Genomic DNA, 18,717 nt, shown 5'->3' on the forward strand with positions numbered 1-18,717 from the left:
TAATCAGCCAGACAATTAGATTTGTTAAGCCAAGAGAAATACTCTATTGTGTTTGTGTTGACTTGTAAATGTATTTGTATTTCTGTGGCTGGTCAAGAAGGACAGACAAATATTTGTATAACCCTCAATGTTGTCTTCTATTGGTCTGTGAACAATGATGTTTAATACTATGATAATTGCATATTATACTAAGCTAGCTAGTTTATTTACAAGACTTCCCTGCTATACCAACTATGTAAATTGATTAAATGCACAAACAATGAGCCCTGAGCCCTGTGGAATAATATCATCCCTAACCCTTGTCCTGTGGATGTGTACTTAAAAGGACATGCCTCTGTAGCATGCAGACTTTACAAGGAGAAGCAAAGATCAGAGACTCTCTCAGACCATCAGCTTGGAAGCATGGCTTTAACCAAAGAGACACAGATTTGGATTCTACATGATTCTGGCTTAAGGGTATATGGCCCTGACTGGAAAGATACGGATCTGCTCCATTGACCATCAGAGAGCCCATGGATACATTTGGGGAGACTAGGTTGGGACAATGAAGTCACCTGGCCCAATGATATGTTGTTTGGGGTTGCCAGGTGGGACCCTCCGGACCCCTGGAACCCATGGAGCCATTCAGAGAAACCAGGTTGGGACCAGCCGGTTATCTGGCCCCATGGAAACTCTCAGAGAGGCCAGGGTGGGACCCTCGAGTCTCCTGGCCTTGTACCTCGATGGACTGTCACCTTTCTAAGATTGCCGCAACCTTTTCTCTGTGGGGGCCCGCCAGAAGCTGGGGGGCCACTGGTTGAGGTAGTTGGTCCTGGAAGTCCCAAAGTCGCAGCTGTTAAATCCCAGGCGGGCCAGCGGAAGGGTGAGACTGTGTAATGTTGTACCATCTTGGGTATTTGCTGGGACTGTTCTGTGTGTTTACTGTCCACTTGGGGGTTCAATAAAGTATTGCCACATTGTTTTACCCTCACCCTGTGTTGTCTGAGTAGTGTTACGCCCACGGAAAACCCCGGGTCTTCACAGGAGCTGACTCACCAGTCAGGGCATGTGGCATCTTCTGACCTGGTGGCACACACAGTGTAAACCTTGCTGGTTCTTCCTCTTAGACATACGGCATGAGATGCCAATATGCCTTCCAAGGGTTTCTGGTGGGGATAAAATGTTCAAATTGGTGTAAGAAGTGGGTCTCCCTCTTCACCCGCTCTCTGCTTGCAGCTGTTGGATTATGGTCTTCCACCTTGCAACATACAGAGGACAATCAGGGCCCAGTCACCTATAATAGTGCAATCCAGAACTTATATACGACGGCTCCTCTTGTGCCAATCTTACATCAGTTTATTGCACACGGTGTTCAGCACACAGAACGGATATAGCTGTATACTGCTTGTATACTATATATAATAAATGTGCATCGGACCCCAGAGGGTAACATTTTTATAATAATGCTCGGAATTTCTTGTGCACCACCCATAACAGAGCACAGGTAATAAGGAAACAGCTAAACTTATGAAGTGTGGCCACGTTTCTACCGTGAACCTAAAAATCTGTAATGTTTGGCCCTGGGATAGGGCTGCATGTGAGCCCCTATAATGTGGATGGTGGGACATTGCCGCCTCGGCTTCTTCATTGGTTTGTCTCAAGAAATATCAATGTTCTACTACAGTGAAAACTCCACATTACAAGTAAAAAGCATTTGCTGATATTAGTAATGACTTTCATGGGAAATGAAATCACAAATTGAATTACTTCATTTGAGGCTGAAGCAAGATTGATAAAATTAAATACCGTATAATATAATCAGTTTCAAACAGTCAGATCCCGCACAGACTGCAGGCCGCACAGAAATGTATAGTGCCAGTGACCACACTGCTGTATTGATAGGTTTCCTGAAAATATGGTCTGCTTTACCGTGACCGCAGCACCGCCTCTACCAGCATCGCTGCCATGCGGGCTGCCCTCACGTATGCCTATGAGGCTTTAAGTTCTGGGTCACAAGATCTGTGGTCAGTCCAGGCATTGCAATCCATATAGGGACCATGAAATATGGCCTAAACCCGGCCTTACTGCGGTGAATGCATTGTGCATCATAAGGGAAATAAGACTCTGTTCTCACCTGCATTTTTTCATTCCATTAATTTGTTCTGTGAACAAAGGTACAGAATTCATGCATAGGAAGGATCCACTTCATAACAGATGCAAACAGAAGATATTAAATTAGCAACCATTTTCCATTGACTCTAATGGAAAAGAAACGGACAGCTTCTTTCCGTCTGCTGCTCATTAAATTGGACGGAGCAGAAAGTTCTGCAGACTTTGTTTTTTATTGTGGAGAAAAAAGCGCAAAGCAGACAAATTAGAAGCTTCAATTTTTCTCAGTTTTCCTCAAAGGCACCTAGTAAAATCAATGGGTATTTTAAAGGAAGTGTTATTTCTATTTTTCTCAGATGGAACAGACAAATTGAAAATTATTTAGCAAATGCAGCAAAAACACCAATTATGTATGAGGGTAGGGCTACAGGTCAAGAAGTGTCACCAGACATTGAGATTGTGGCGTCTATAAAGAAGCAGCCTGAAAATTCACGGATTCGAGGTATGTGTCACCATGGTAGCTAGCTTCGGTGATGTAGGACCTGGACGCAAGGCTCCAGCAGTGATAAGTTGTTGAGAGGTTTTTTTCCTGGGCCCTAATTTTGGGTCCGGGTTTTAGGAGCGGCCACAAGAGCTGGGTGGGACTGGCCATTCACATACCTCCATTTCAGGTTTTGAAAGGAATATTTATTTGCCTCTGTGCTGTCTGTCAGTCGAGGTGGAAAGACCTCTGGTATGCTGGTCAGTCTGCCAGAAGGTGACTAGGTGTGGACCAAGTTTGCAAATGAGTGAGCCCGTACCAAAGCAAGGCTCTCTCTTTTTCTGTGCAGTGATAATTTGTGAATTTTTTTAAGAAATTGTGCAATGTTTGACACCAGAACTGGATCCGTGTCAGTAAGCTACCGGCTGCCAAAAAGCCTAAATCCCCCACATGTTTCATTGCAATATCGCATTTTAAGATTTCCTATGGTGCTACGTTGCATCTTGCAACCTACCGTGATTGTGAAATCACTTGTGGACACAGACAAATTCAGCACCTGTGCAAGAATAGTATATGTGCCCTTTGCAGTCCAAAAGCTCATCATACTACACAGTTCCATCTGCTTTTGAGGCAGAAATGACCCCCTTACCCCTCGGGCCCCTGTGTGACTGAACAGGTTGCACCAATGACATGTCCGCCACTGTCTAAAATAGAGTCTCAAATGTTTCCAAAGGTGTTCAATTTTCTGTAGCACTCGCCATAGACTTCAATACAAGTTGCATGCGACTTACGACTTGTATGTGACTTGTCTACGAGTTGGCTTTTTTTTTTTTTTTTTTTTTTTAACAAAATTGCAGCTCTAAATAGTCCCATAACAGCAAATCCCAAACATGTTGCACAAATGTTGGTTATGCAGCTTATCTGAAAATGGCTGTTGAGTGACACGTCGCCATGTAGCCCTCAATCAAATCTTATAAATCTCCCAGGATTAGGCTCCAGCTGTATATAAAAGCTACCGTAGACACTTATGAGACTCATCCCCACAATACTTCATTTACCATTTGTGGAGGTTGTCCAATCTGGACAACCCCTATCTAATTGCCCATACAGTAAATGGATGTCAGCTGGGGAGGGGGTCTCTAAGGTTCCTCCGCTTTTACAGATACAAATTATCTAATTCAAGTCAACTACATTACATCTACCCTGTGGATACTATTCCTACAAACTCACAAAACTGTGCTATGTCTGGTGACCAATCTCTGATATCCCTACCAGGCCATTGAAATTGCAATCTTTATGTGAATCCATCTTTTACACGACATTGCATTTCTGCCCAGAACAGAACATATTTGTTTGGTTACAGGAAACCTCGATGGTTTTTGAGAAAAAAAAAAGTGTTATCAATCTGTTAACGTGAGTTTGTCATGCACAAGAAATGGATCGCTAGCAGCTCCTAATGAAACCGAACAAAAGGCTAGAATGGATGTGTCAGAGTCATATCTCTTCTCTCACCGACAAGGGAAGCGCAATTAAATATGAATATCATTTCGCCACGTAGATAAGGTAGACGGCCATGCTCCAGGCTGTGTGAGGAATCAGCGTGGCAGAAAGACGAGCTCCCCCATGACTAACAGCAGCTTTTATAACACTAGGGAAAGAACAATGATATATGTGTATTGCCGGTTATAAATGTACCCTGCCTCCAGTGTTCTAGTCATAAAGGGGTTTCTAATACAGGACATTTGTCTTTGTTAGGCTGCATTCTAGAGAAGAGTGAATCGATTTACAGGACCCTGTTCCAGTGGCCACGTCAGAAATCCATGGCCATCAGACGGGTGCCCTGAGAATTATCTCCTACCTACTGGAATTTCTAGTGCTTCTTCCGATTTGTAAGGCCGGCGCACTGTCATCATTGTGCCTACATTACGCCTATCTCTACAGCATTCACATTAGAGAAGTGCTCTGCGCCGAGAACTCAGAATTGGGGAATGGGCGTTACAAAGGATTCAGATGTGCTTGGGGTCACCACCTTGGCCATAAAAAGAAACCCGTCCAATGCAAATAAAAAAGGGATGTGGTCTATGGACTTCGTTTCACACGGAGTTAATGATGTACATGAATGACTTGACGAGAAAACCAAAGAAAACCAAATAGGGAGCTGGAGTGGCGGTATACGAGAGGTGAGCATAATAATGTGTATTTTTTTTAAACCCTTCAAAACAATTTAGCAGAATGGCTGCCAGCTGACTGTCATTTTGCAGGGTTTGACTGAATAGAATTCAGAAAAATTTAGATTCTAACAAACCCTAATTTTAGGGAAATTTGCAGCAGATTTGATTTTGTTGGAATTGAATTGCTTATGTCTAATGCCAAGTATGGCATAAGTAGATCATATTTTACACCTGGAGCAAATATAACGCAGATCATATACACTCTGGCTAGGGTTCAACAGAACGCCAGTGAAACCTCCTAAATGCCCTCATTCAGAGTCCCCCAATTTGTTTACACTGTGTTCCAAATTATTATGCAAATAATATTTTCTCAGATTTTCCCCATATTACCTATATGAATTGCAGTCATTGTAATTTTCCAGTCAAATAACTATTAGAGTACAATTGAAAGGTTTTTGTACAAACTGCCTATGATAACAGTATATTTTTAAAAAAATAAAAAACTCAAACTGCACTCAAAATGCATGTTCCAAATTATTATGCACAGCAGAGTTTTCAACCTTTTCATTTTAATAAAGAAAAAAAAATGGTCATTTTTGAAATTATAAGCATTAGCAGGTTATTACTAGTGTTGAGCCACCCCCGTAGTGTTCGAGTTCGGTTCGGTTCGTCGAACACCCGTGTGTTCGCCGAACTGTTCGTCGAACACCTTCGAACACCATTAAAACCAATGGCAGGCAAACAAAAACACATAGAAACACATAGAAAACACCTTCAAAGGTGTCCAAAAGCTGACAAACTGCTCAGAAGACATAACTAACACATGGAAAAGTGACAAGTACATATAGTCATGCGAAAAGAAAAGAGGTGGAGGAGTAAAAGGAGGGGGAGACACAGATATAGGCATGTCATGCCCTTCTAAAATCCAAAAAGTGAGAAGCCGACACGGCCAGTCCGCTCCTGCCCGTGCCACCTCCGTGTCGCCGGGTTTGTGCCAGAGCCGCGGTGAACCCTGACGGCCAGCCCCCCTCTCCCAATACTGGTGCCTGTCCGCTGGTGGGTCGAGCGAGCCCCCCTGTGGTGGAGGCAGCTCTAAGCTTTTTAATTTAAATTGTCTCTCTAATTTGAATGAATACACTTTAAATCCATTTACAAGGATCTATTGGAGGGCAAGTCTCATGCCAGCAGCCGCGGTAATTCCAGCTCCAGTAGCGTCCACTAAAGCTGCTGCAGTTAAAAAGCTTTTATAAGGATCGAGCTCGGCTGTCCACCGCAAGGCATCCTACTGCCAGTCCCAGCCCCTATGCCTTGGGGTGCCTCCTGATGCTCTTCACTAAGTATCCCATGGTCCCGAAGCATTTCCTTTGAAAAAATTAAGTGTCTAAACTACAGGTGGTGCAGCTTGCTTAACAGCTGGGATAATCCGCTGACTAGCAGACACTGCTACTAGGCACAAAGTATTTCCTGGGCTAGATGCAGTTAAAAATTTGTAATTAGATACTCTCGTTGGATGCGGAGAAAGCATTCCATAGAGTCTCCTGGCACGCCATATATGATTCTCTTAAAAAGCTTGGGGTAGGGGTCTAGGGGACCCTTTTATAGCCAAAATCACGGCCCTGTATCGCAATACGTCACCTAGGCTGAAGATAAATGGAACTGTAGCACCCTGAGGGCTCGGTTGCTACAGACGTATTGCACCTCACCCAGAGGTGTGATATCTCACTCTCAGGTAAGGATGGAGTGTGGATCAGGACCCGACACCTGCATGCATTACACCACATTGCCGTGGGGCAGGGCGACCAATATGCCCCCGAGATGGGCACGACAGTCCCTGTCCCTGGCTGGAGTGGGGGGAGGGAACACTGAGGAAGGGGAACCCTGTAGTGCAGGAGCAGGGAGGAAGCAGTTCCTGGGTGCATTGAGAAGGGAGTATAAAAGGTGGGCACCATCTTAGTTCAGTGCAGAGAAGTCTGAGCAGAAGTGGCAGGGAGCAGGGGCTCTGCATGAGCTCTGCTCCTGAGGCGGGCCTAGTAACAGAGGCCCAGGCCTGGAAGAGGGAGAAGGAAGGAAGAGGAGCGGAGAAGGCTCCAGGAACGAGGAATGAAGGGATCCCAGGGGTGCGGACGGGCGAGTCGCCACCGCACGCCCGAATCCACCTGCGTGGAGGGGTCAGGCCAAAGGGGGAGACCGGTCCCCGAACTAGTGGAGGCAGGAAACGACCCTCAGCTAGAAACCGGAGGCTCTGACATTTTATGTGGCGCAGCCCCTCGCTACACCCGCTAGGAAGGCACCACATAGGGTCAGGGAAACTGGTGCCAAGTTTACCAAGAGGAGGCCCGAGGCAGCCGGACAGAAGTGTTGGTAAGAAAGGCCAGACAAAGGACACACAAAGGGGGTCCTGTGAAGTGCTCCAAAGTTATCTGGAAGTTGTCTGAGCCCCTCACCTGGTGAGCACAGTACGACGTGGGCAGCCGTTACCTGCAGACGTGGTCTGGATAATAAGAACTGTGAGTAAAGGCCCTGAACTGCATCACTGACTCCGTGTCGTTACTGCTGCTGCCCTGCACCATCACCCCCATCCTCCGCATACACTGCCCTGAGGCTATACTCCTCCCGTGGGGAGTTATGCTACGCTCTGCTGCACCCACAACACCAGCCTCAGCGGTCTGCCCTGTAGCGGCGGTTCACTCTGACCGCAATCCACGGGTGGCGTAGTCGGACATTTAAACATCAAAACCACATAAATAGTTCCGCCACTGGTTTGACCGCCCTGAGCCACGGAACCGGGTCGCCGCCACGAAGACTACAACCACCAGCATCCACCAAAAAGGGTCCGGCTCCAGGTGTCCCAAGGCCCAGGGGGTGCGTCAGAACATTTTCATCACCTTTCACAATCACCAATGGGACAAGGCAGGGATGTCCTCTGTCCCCTCTCTTATACATCCTAGTGACGGAGCACCTGCTCTCATCAATTCGCCATAACCCCAATATTAGGTGGATTGAGGTGGGAGGCACCGAGTACAAGTGCTCTCTATTTGCTGATGATGTCCTAGTATATATCACTCAATCACATATATCCATCCATGCTGTTATGGCTGAAATAGATCACTTTGTTACATGGTAAAATTTTAAAATCAATGCAGCGAAGTCTGAGGCCCTCGATGTCTCCCTCCCCAAATCCATATAGGATTCCATCCAGTCCAACTTTCCCTTTGCCTGGCCCTCACAGGGTATCAAATACTTAGGAATTCCTATTCATAGAGACCTCTCCCATCTATGTTATCTTAATTTTGGGCCCTTTATTGAACAACTCCATACAGACCACGGTTGGCAAGTTAGAACTGTAAGATTCACTACGTGAACCACTGGTGTTTTGTGGAAAAGCACATGTACACTGCGTTCCAAATTATTATGCAAAAAGTGTTTAGGAGTGATAAGGGAAGAATTTGTTTGTTTGTCAGTTAAACTCATTGATGGTGATGTGTGTCAGGGCTCTTTATATCACTGTAAGCAATTGCAGACACCTGTGCTAATTAGTTTGGCAGGTGTGTCCAATGAAAGGCAAGACTACTTAAGAAGGCTCTCTCACATTATTAAGCAGCCTACATTTTCTGCCAAAATGGGAAAGAAAAAGGATGTGTCGGCTGCTGAGAAGCAACAAATTGTGGAGTGTTTAGGTCAAGGCATGACTACAATCAACATTGTGCGATGATCAGGATGAAGTGTCTTGGCAATCAAGAAGTATGTAGCTGATTCACAGTACACACGTGTGCGTGCTGATAAGGGCAAATTGAGGACTCTTTCCTACAGGCAATTACGCCAGGTTGAAAGAGCAGCGGCAAAAAAGCCTTGTCATAGCAGCAGACAAGTTTTTGAAGCTGCTTGTGCCTCCAACGTCCCCCGAACAACAAGATGCAGGGTCCTTCAGAGGTTTGCAGCTGTGCATACGCCATCCTGTCGACCTCCTCTATCCACTTCACACAAGCAGAAACGGCTCCAGTGGGCCAAACATTACATGAAGACTGATTTCAAAACTGTTTTGTTCACGGATGAGTGCCGTGCAGCGCTCGATGGTCCAGATGGATGGAGTGGAGGATGGCTGGTTGATGGACACCCCACGCAAACACGGCTACAGCGCTAACAAGGAGGAGGTGGAGTAATGTTTTGGGCTGGAATCATGGGGAGAGAGATTGTCGGCCCCTTTAGGATCCCTGAAGGCGCTAAAGATGAACTCCATAATGTATGTGGATTTTCTCAAACAGCACTTCCTGCCATGGTTCAAGAAGAAGAATCGTGTATTTCACAGCAAGATCATTTTTCTGCATGATAATGCACCATCTCATGCTGCACATAAAACATCTGCATCTCTGGCTGATATGGGCATAAAAGGGGACAAACTTATGGTGTGACCCCCATGCTCCCCTGACCTCTACCCCATTCAGAACCTTTGGAGCATCATTAAAAGGAGTGTCTATGATGGCGGGAGGCAGTTCACATCTAAGCAACAGCTCTGGGAGGGTATTCTGTCCTCATGCAAAACAATTGAAGCAGAAACCATCCAAAACCTGACAAATTCAATGGACGAGAGAGTTCAGAAGCTCCTTTCGAACAAGGGGTCCTATGTGAAAATGTAACATCACCTAGAATAAAGTTTTGAGTTGAAAACTGTTTGATTTCAGTTTCTAACAACCTGCTAATGCTTATAATTTCAAAAATGACCATTTTTTTGGTCTTTATTAAAATGAAAAGGTTGATCGAAAAGTTTGGGGGATCTAAGAGTGTGGCAACCCAGTAGTCATGATTACTTCGAATTCTGACAATATGAGGGTCATGCTGCAGGTAGTGCAGCAAGAAGGCACTTATGTGCCTTGCGCATCTCGGAGCCCCAAAATTATTTTCCGGGCTAGATGCAGCTTAAAATTATTTTTAATTTTAAATCTGGTGGAGCTTTAGTATAGATGGCCTAATAGGATCAGTGCTGCACACTGCTACAAAGCCCAAATTATTTTCCAGTCAAGATACAGATAAACATGATTAGTAATTTGAAAGCTTAAAACGGTTGGTAGGGTGATTTTAACCAATCATCAAGCTTTTACTCTCCCCAGGATGACACAGGGGTAGAAAAGTCGTTTCGGATCCATGATTTGTTCATCTTTATGAACGTGAGTCTGTCTACATTATCAGTGGAGAGCCGCGTGCGCTTATCTGTCAGCACACCACCAGCAGCGCTGAACACACGTTCAGACAGAACGCTGGCTGTGGGGCATGACAAGATCTCCAAGGCGTAAGTGGCTAGCTCCGGCCATTTATCCAGATTGGAAGCCCAAAAAGAGCAAGGGTCCAGTGACACAGTCGTGGCTTCAATGTTTACTTGGAGATACTCCTGTACCATCGTCTCTAGGCGTTGACTATGTGTTAGACTTCTTGTCTCCTGTGGCCTTGCAAAGGATGGGCTAAAAAAGTGGTGAAATGATTCCGCAAAATTGATGTTACCAGCAGATACTGTGGTTCTGTTACGGTTTGAGTGCTGAACACTTGACGGTCCCACGGTTGGCAAGTTGGAACTGTGAGATTCACTACGTGCACCACTGGTATTTTGTGGAAAAGCACATGTAAGATTCTGCAACAGTCTCTGCTGATACTCCTGCATGCGTGCATCCCTTTCTATGGCAGGAATAATTTCTGCAAATTTACTTTTGTACCGGGGATCTAACAGTGTGGCAACCCAGTAGTCAGGATTATTTCTAATTCTCACAATTCGAGGGTCATGTTGCAGGTAGTGCAGCAAGAAGGCACTCATGTGTGTTGCGCATCCAGGAGCACCAAGTCCCTGTTGTGTTGGTGGCGAGGTAACAATCATGCTTCCTTCCTCTGTCCTCTCCCCCCAACCTCGCACAACAGAAATGTGATCAAGGTCTCCCTCATCTGATGAGTCTTCCATCAGTTCGTCCTCCACTTCTTCCTGGGCTCCTGCACCTTCCTCACTAGTTTGGCTGCTACCATGCGCCCTGGTAAAACCATCTCCCCCACCCTCACATGCCTGCCGCCTTGGTGCTGCCGACCGTCTGGACCTTGCAGATGTTAGCCCTTCCGCATACAACTCCTCCTCCTCTACTTCCTCCACCTCCTCTTGTGCCACCACCTGACTCCGAATTCTGTTTAACATGTGCTCCAGCATGTAAATCACCGGAATAGTCATGCTGATAATGGCATCGTCAGCACTAAACATCTTCGTCGCCATTTCAAAACTGTGCAGAAGGGTGCATAGGTCCCTGATCTGAGACCACTCCTCCAGCGTGATTTGCCCCACCTCTGAATCTCGTTGGCCCAGGCTATACGTCAGAACGTATTGCACCAGGGCTTGTCGGTGCTGCCACAGTCGCTGCAACATGTGCAGAGTTGAATTCCACCGGGTAGGCACATCGCATTTTAGCCGGTGAAGTGGCAGGCCCAACGACTTCTGTAGAGATGTAAGTCGCTGAGCTGCGGGATGCGAACGGCGGAAGTGAGCACACAGCGACCGTGCCCTCTGCAGAAGGCCATCTAGTCTGGGATAGTGGGCTAAAAATTGCTGGACAACCAGGTTCAACACGTGAGCCATACAAGGCACGTGTGTGACATTGCCCCGGCGAAGGGCCGCACCCAGGTTTGCAGCATTGTCGCACACGGCCTTCCCTGGTTTCAGGTCCAGTGGAGACAGCCATTCATGAAATTGGTTCTCCAGAGCTGACCACAACTCCTCAGCTGTGTGACTCACATTTCCCAGACATTTCAATGTAAAAACCGCCTGATGACGTTGAGCCCTACTGCCAGCATAGCAAGGAGGTGTGCAGGATCCCTTCTGCGCAGTTAGAAAGCTTGTGGCATGACCAGACAGGCTTTGGGTGCAGGTGGAAGACCGAGAGGAGGTTGAGGAGGCAGAAGCAGTGGAGGAACTTTGACATAAAGAGGATTGACGCACAACTCGTGGGGACGGCAAGACTTGGACAGCAGCCCCTTGTCCTGCTGTCACCATAGTTACCCAGTGCCCAGTCAGCGACATGTAACGCCCCTGTCCATGCCTACTCGTCCAAGTGTCTGTGGTGAAATGCACCCTGTCACACACAGAGTTTCTCAAAGAAGCGGTGATGTTATGTGCGACATGCTGGTGGAGCGCAGGCACACCTTTCTTTGAGAAGTAGTGCCGACTGGGCATCTGGTACTGGGGCACTGCGACGGACATAAGGTCTCGAAAATCCTCTGTGTCCACCAGGCGGAAAGGCAGCATTTCTGTAGCCAAGAGCTTGCAGATGGTGAAATTCAACCTCTTAGCTTTCTCATGGCTAGGAGGAAATGGTCTTTTACTTGTCCACATCTGAGGGACCGAGGGCTGGCTATTGTGCTTAGACGGGGTTGATAAGGGTGTCCCCGGCAAACTGCCGGTCTGTGAGGAAGATGCAGGTGGACATGTTAGGTTGCCTTGATCCAAAGGTGGTGCTATCGATGTCGGACAGCGCTCAACACCAGCTGGTGTTACCACCTCCAAAGAAAATGATGACCTGCCAATCACGCTGGCTGTTGCGGGTAAAGAGGTGGCAGGTCTGCGCCCCAAAACAGGTGTGACTGCTGTCCCCCCAGTCACAGAGGATGAAGAGGCCGCGGATGCACAAGATATGGCAGACGGTGGTTGGCCCGGCCGGCTAGGCCGCATTGTAGCACACTGAGCTTCCCACTGCAACTTATGCTTCATGTCCATGTGCCGGTTCATGCATGAAGTACTCAAACTATGTATTTTTTGGCCTCTACTTAGCTTTTGCTGACAAATGTTACAGATAACACGAGTTGGGTCATCTTTATCGATCTGAAAAAATGCCCAGGCTATGCAAGGCTTAGCACCCATGCGACCTGAAGAGCCACCACGACTTGTGGTGAGAGGCAGAGTTGTGTTTGAGGATGCAGTTGTTGACGTGCTTCCAGTACTACGTCTCTGTCCAGGAAGGCGCAACCTGACCTCGTCGTCACTAGCATCTTCCTCCACCTCCTCTGCTGACCTCATCTCTTGGCTGACTGTGGGTTGACAGTAAGTGGGATCTCCGACCTCATCATCATCACCCTGTGCGTTATCACACCCGTCGTCCTCAGAGCCAACCTGTTCCTGCCCTGACAAAAAACTAAAGTTGTCGCTCCAATCAGGTATTTGAGTCTTATCATCGTCTTCCTCATTGTCTCCACCAACAGGAGTTACAGTTTGGGAATGAGGGTCTACATTATGGTCAGAACCTTCTGCGTCTGGTCCTGGATCCGACTCATAAAGATTCTGGGCATCAGTGCAGATCATTTCCTCGTCTGGATTCACAGAAGCGCTGGAGTCGACCTCTGATTCCCAGGCTATAGTATGAGTAAACAGCTCTGCAGACTCAACCATCTGTTCTACCTCATACTCAGACGGGCAGCTGGAGATTTGGGAGCTGTGAGGAAGCAAGTGCGATTTGGGTGACACCTTTGAGGACTGGAGTATTTGTGATGTTGAAGTTGATGTGGAGGAGAGCCCACTTAAAGGAGCACTTGATATCCGTTGAAGCACCTGCTGTTTTTGTGCCTCATCTGGAATTTGTAGCGATTGGCGTGGCCGTAAGAAAGGGATCTTATCACATTGTCCGCTAAAAGAAGTAGACATTTTAGTTTGGCTGGAAGATGGTCTTTCTTCTGCAGATGTTACTGTTGCTTTAACACCTACCCCACGGACACAACCTTTTTTCCCCTTCCCAACACGCCTATTCCCCTTTCCACCAGCAGCAGGCCTTTTTCCACTCATTTTGGTGGTTAACTAATTCACAACTCTGGAGTTGTTTGCACAAAAAAACAATGGATGGGAACCGAGCAGAGCTGAGTGGCCAAACTGTGGTATTAGGCCAAAACTATTGGCTGGGTTAGATGCAGAAAAAAATTATTTTGATGGAGGTCAGTATAGATGGATTAATAGAACAAGTCCCACACACAGCTAGAAGCCCAAATATTTTTTCAGAGGTACTGTAGATGCAGATAAAAATTAGTTTTAATTTGCAACCTGATGGAGGTCAGTATAGATGGACTAATAGAGAAAGTCCGACACACTACTAGAAGGCCAAATATTTTTTCAGAGGTAGATGCAGAAAAAAATATATTCAGTTTGCAACCTGATGGAGGTCAGTATAGATGGACTAATAGAGAAAGTCCGACACACTACTAGAAGGCCAAATATTTTTTCAGAGCTAGATGCAGAAAAAAATTATATTCAGTTTGCAACCTGATGGAGGTCAGTATAGATGGATTAATAGAACAAGACCCACACACAGCCAGAAGCCCAATATTTTTTCACAGGTAGATGCAGAAAAAAATATATTCAGTTTGCAACCTGATGGAGGTCAGTATAGATGGACTAATACAACAAGTCCCACACACAGCTAGAAGCCCAATATTTTTTCAGAGGTACTGTAGATGCAGATAAAAATTAGTTTTAATTTGCAACCTGATGGAGGTCAGTATAGATGGACTAATAGAATGATGCTATGCCCAAAAGATTTTACTTCACTAGGTGCAGTAAAAAAACTGGTATTCTATACACAGGTGGTATATCTTGCAACACAGATAGGCTACTCCACTGACTAACACACTCTGCAATAGGCCAAAAAGGATTAGCTTTGCTAGATTCAGCCAAATGCTGTGAAAAAAACTTGCACAGCACTGGCACAGACCTGCCTGGCAAAAACTGATAGGAACTGATGTAACCTAGTCCTGAAAAGGACTCCAATTACAATTAGTCTTTACTCCCACAACCTATCTATTTAAGAGCACAGACCTCCCTGATAAAAGTCTTAGGAAATGCTGTAACCTAGTCCTTAAAAGGACTGCAATCACAACTATTCCCTACTCCCAAGCTATCTGTATATTTGTGCGAAAATTGGCTTGAAATTAACAAGGTATAGCGCACACAGCAACAGCGGTGCCGTCTAACACGCAGCTGCAGCAGTGAGAAAATGGTGGCGACGGGGAAAATGGCTTGGTCTTATAGGGCAAGGACATGTGACATACACTGCCAATGACACATGCCCTTGCTTGTGTGAAAAAAAGCACTTCGCTCCGTGTGTGCGCTGCTGATAGGCTGACAGATTGCACCTCCCCACTGTAAATGCGGGAAAGAGAAAAAAAAATGGAGATCTTCATTGTTCCTGCAGAGATCCATCCCCTGCCCCTCCCCCCACCCCGCTGTACACTCAAACTGCGTATTAACATTAATTTTCATCATTACTGAGAAAAAATCCAGTTATGATTTTGGTGCACGAACAGTTATCGAACATAACCTCGAACAGCCGAATTTTTCTCAAATTGTTCGTGTTCGCCGAACGGCTCGAACACCGCCCAAAACAGCTCGAATTTGAGATTGGCGAACAGTTCGAGTAGAACAACGCTCATCTCTAGTTATTACAAACTGAAATCAAACAGTTTTCAACTCAAAACTTTATTCTAGGTGATGTTACATTTGCACATAGGACCCCTTGTTCGAAAGGAGCTTCTGAACTCTCTCGTCCATTGAATTTGTCAGGTTTTAGATGGTTTCTGCTTCAATTGTTTTGCATGAGGACAGAATACCCTCCCAGAGCTGTTGCTTAGATATGAACTGCCTCCCGCCATCATAGACACTCCTTTTGATGATGCTCCAGAGGTTCTCAATGGGGTTGAGGTCAGGGGAGCATGGGGGCCACACCATAAGTTTGTCCCCTTTTATGCCCATAGCAGCCAGAGATGCAGATGTGTTATGTGCAGCATGAGACGGGGCATTATCATGCATGAAATGATCTCGATGGTCCAGATGGATGGAGTGGAGGATGCGGGCTCTGAAACAGGTTAGTCCAGCCAGCATACAGAACGAAAGTAAAATGCTGACGGAACAGTTCATCTGGGGATTGAGGTCCCAGGAAGAGAGCAGAACTGTATGGTGGTGGGCTATAAAGGGTCTGCAGCCCCTGGAAACAACAGACACTGCTATCCAGCGTTACCAGGGTTGGGCCACCCCAGTGCCTGCAGCACCCAATGCTCCTTTATTAACGGCTGAAACAAAGATGCAAACAGTGCCCCCTAGCGAGCTGGACAGCCTACGCTCTGAAGTGCGCCAGTTAAGTAAAACCCTGGCCACTGTCCTGAGCACCCTGCAGCTACAGGAGGAGCCCGAGCTGGAAGGAAAGATACTACTCGCCGACAGCCCTGAGGATGTCCCCTGGATGAGAAGAAGGAGAACAACGCCACCCCGTGGAAGGACCCACGGCTTACACTGACAACAACCCCTTGACACATCTAGAGACAGCTAAGTTGGGAGCCATGGAACAGCGTTGGATGGCCCGGCTATCAAACTATCAGTTCACCATCAAGTACCGGGCAGGCCACAAGAACACCAATGCCGATGCCCTATCCAGAATGCCTCACTAGTCGGACACTGAAGAAGTGAATGACCTGGAGGAGATTGAGCTACCTGCCTTCCACAGAAGTGGGATGGTCCACGAGCAACGCACCTCCAGGAGGTATCGTGGTAAGACACTAAACCCTTTACCTCATCACAGTTTGAAGGAGACCCAGGACAGCGACCCGGTTGTCAGCCGTATTAAAGAACTGACAACCCAAGAAGGTTCCTCCCTGGAGAAGGACGCTCCTCCCCAAGCTAAGCAACTGTGGAATGAGAGAAGCCGGCTGTTCATCTATAGAGAGAAGCTGTGCCAAAGGTATGTCAACCCAAGGACCCATGAGATGGTATGGCAGATCGTAGTGCCCAGGACAGACATCCAGATGGTATTGGAGGCCTACCACGAGCAAGCAGGGCACTTTTGCTGGAAGAAGCTGGAAACCCTCCTGAAGAATCAGTTTTATTGGGTTGGAATGTGGAGTTCCATAGAGAGGTGGTGCCGGGATTGTGGACCCTGTAGCCTCAGAAGAAAAGACTACAGCAGCCAGAAGGCACCCCTGTAGTCCATCAAGACAACCCAGCCTCTGGAGATCGTCGCTCTGGATCACGTCAAGCTGTCACCCAGCAGGTCAGGATACTCCTATGCCTTGACCATGGTGGATCACTACTCCCGGTTCCTTGTGGTCGCTCCCGTCAAGGATCTGACGGCAGAAACTGCAGCAAGGACGTTCCAAGCCTACTTCTGCAGGTCCCATGGATACCCGGATAAGGTGCTGACGGATCAAGGCCCTGCCTTTGAAGCCGAGCTGTTCAAAGAGTTTTGCCATCTGTACGGGTGTAAGAAGGTCCGGACTACACCATACCACCCCCAAACCAATGGGTTATGTGAAAAGATGAATAACATAGTCATCGACCTGTTGAAGACCTTACCTCTAGAAGAAAGAAACCAGTGGCCAGACAAACTACCTGACCTGGTAGATCTGTACAATCACATACCTGTGAGTTCCATCAATTGTACTCCAGCGTACCTCATGAGAGCAAGACCCGGAAAGTTGCCCATGGACCTGGAGCTTGGAGTGAGAGCCAGAAGCAGATATGTCCACTGAAGACTGGGATGTGACCCGACAGGAGCAGAACAAGAGAGTACAGGCCTGTGTCGAAGACAGTCTAAATAGGGTGAGAGATAAGCAGGAAGCACAGTACAACAAGAGTGCACCAGCCGAACCCTTGACACCTGGAGAAGTTGTGCTGAAACTAAAGAGAAAAAGCCACAAGCTTGATGACCAGTGGGAAAGGGAACTTTACACTGTGTTGAATTCCTGATTCGACAATAGGAAAACCTGTCTAATAAGCAAAGACGGAGGAAGAACAACTGCAACGGTATCAAGAGACCATCTGAAGTTGTGCCCAAGTCCGCTGAAGCCCCAGGAGGAAGTGCCTCTCACCGTACCGGAGGAGCCTAAAGAACAAGTACTCCATACTGTCTTAGGAGATTTTCCGGCAGATTGGCCTCAACTGGATGGAGCGGTAATAATACCTGTGCTACACTTCTACCAACAGCCAGAAGACTCTCCACTGCAAGTAAGACCTGTAAGTGCCCCAGAAGAGCCTGCTCAGGAAGAATCCCCAGAAGAAGGATCACCGGTAGAAGCAGAGCCAGTAGGCCCAGTAACCAGTGTACTTGCCAGTCCCGTAGAGAGGTTAAGGCAGTCTTGCAGTCCACTAACACATAGAGCGGAAAATAGCGCAAGCATCCACACTACACGCATTCCAGTACTACGTAGGTCATCACGTAACACAAAAGGCCAGACCCCTGTCAGGTATAAGGAGTAAGTTAAAAATACCTGTAGTATAAATAGTTACCCAGTAGGGTATTGCATAATGTTTATTGTATAAACTGACATATATGTGTTTATTTAGTTACCCATAAGGGTATATATATATATAAAGGACTCAGTGGCTGAGGACTGTGTGCAGCCCAAAAACTGTCATGTACATAGTTGCACTCCCTGGAGTGCCCCTTAAGTGACCACGGAACAAAAACCCGTTTGGCGTGGCCGAAAACGTGGTCCAGCACCTGGATCACCTATGCCCTGTAGCCACGTCCAGGGCCTACGTTGAGGGTTTTCAGGCGGGTCCCTCATGTTCCTTCATCAGTGAAATGGACACCAAGTTACGGGACTTGCTGTAACTTTATTGTTATCTATAGTTGTAATTATTGTATTATAATGATTCCTGCAACGTTCAAGAAAAGTGCCTCCCATAAAGGGAAGAAATGTTATTGTTCAACCTGTTTTGAGAAAAAATGCTTCAGTCCAGGAGTACTGAGTTTTACTAGGGGGGAATGTGGCGCCCTGCTGCGCATTGGTGCCACAGAACCCAGAAGAGTGCATGGATGTACTTCTCCACAAGAGGCCCTCACACATTCACACACCTCCACCATACCACCTCAGACCAGCAGAGGGAGCCCGTTAGGGATATATATAGGGATGGTGGAGCCAGGCAGCTCAGTTCTAGTTTAGAGTTTAGTGTGCTCAGAGTGAGAGAGCAGCACGCAGGATGCT

The 18,717-nt window shown here is 46.9% G+C and overlaps 1 protein-coding gene across 1 annotated transcript in view; it reads right to left on the reverse strand.

Moving 5' to 3' along the window:
* The window catches only part of PLPP4 (phospholipid phosphatase 4), a 207,710-nt gene that overhangs the window by 164,434 nt on the left and 24,559 nt on the right, over positions 1-18,717 (reverse strand). The window lies entirely within an intron of this gene.

Source organism: Phyllobates terribilis, unplaced genomic scaffold (assembly GCF_046119375.1).
Source record: "Phyllobates terribilis strain yellow unplaced genomic scaffold, ASM4611937v1 Scaffold_5__5_contigs__length_657084704, whole genome shotgun sequence".
Taxonomy (NCBI): Eukaryota; Metazoa; Chordata; class Amphibia; order Anura; family Dendrobatidae; genus Phyllobates; species Phyllobates terribilis.